A 1,142-nucleotide genomic window follows, 5' to 3' on the forward strand; every position below is an offset into this window, starting at 1 on the left:
CATGCAGTAGTGTAGGATTTGTTATCACACCACTTTGCAAGTACCCTCTTGTTTCTTTACTTTTTTACAATTCAATCCTACTACTTTTCCATTTTTAATGTTTTTTATTTACTTGTAATATAGGGACTTTGGTCAAAATTCACCAAAATAAATAGGAGAGAGTTCTGCACTTTTATTTTTTTGTGATACATACATGTATACATTATCTTACATTGTGTAGAAAGTTTGAGCTGATTCTGATCAATTTGGATTTTTTAATTTGCCCCAAACCAAAGTTGCTGCTAAAGTCCTGCATCAATGCACTGTTACTATTTATAGCATCAATGCACTGTTACTATTTATAGCATCAATGCACTGTTACTATTTATAGCATCAGTGTACTGTTACTATTTATAGCATCAATATTTGGTGAGGTATTAATGAACTCTACAAGAGAAGAGAAGCTGTCAAGGAACAAGAAGACACTGTCTCAAATTAATAAGAAAAAAATGACTTTCCTTTATCAGTTTCTAGCCAATGACTTGACTGTTAATTATAAATAATTTTAAAAATTATCATTATTATTATTATTATTATTATTATCATTATTATTATTATTATTATTATTATTATTATTATTATTATTATTATTATTATTATTATTATTATTATTATTATTATTATTATTATTATCATCATCAATGCCGTGAGATGTTTTTATGACAATTTGTAAAATATGAAAATGAATTAAGTGACTGATTTTGCTGCCATTTGTTTGATCCAGTCAAGTCAGTCCATTATTGTTTATTTGTCTGATGTTGAAATTATTTATGATAACACAAGCTACAATGTACATTGCTACATTAAGTGAGTGCAGTGTGTGGGTGTCAGGTGAGGTACCAGTATGTATGGTATGTTATTATTGAGTTAGTTATTATTAATAGTCTAGACTGTAGAGGCTGTTTACTGGAGGAGATGTCATCAAGTAAGTGACCTGTTCTCTTTCTCTCCCTTGCTTTACTCCTCTGTATCCTCTCCTTATTATAACTATTCACTATATTACTGTGTCCTCTTGTTATCTATAGTCTATCAACCAGTGAAGAGGTACCTTCACTCTACAGTACAGGTAGGAGACTACCTGTACATGTGGGGTGGGGACCAGT

General features: G+C 30.2%; 1 long non-coding RNA gene across 1 annotated transcript; it reads left to right on the forward strand.

The window, feature by feature from the left end:
* The first annotated feature begins 653 nt into the window (after window positions 1-653).
* Window positions 654-1,142, forward strand: LOC109593491 (uncharacterized). The gene is made up of 3 exons (XR_002190991.1): window positions 654-870; window positions 924-964; window positions 1,065-1,142. It is a non-coding gene; the product is annotated as an uncharacterized LOC109593491 (long non-coding RNA).

The sequence above is a fragment of the Amphimedon queenslandica genome, unplaced genomic scaffold (assembly GCF_000090795.2).
Source record: "Amphimedon queenslandica unplaced genomic scaffold, v1.1 AMPQUscaffold_1302_Cont26686, whole genome shotgun sequence".
NCBI lineage: Eukaryota > Metazoa > Porifera > Demospongiae > Haplosclerida > Niphatidae > Amphimedon > Amphimedon queenslandica.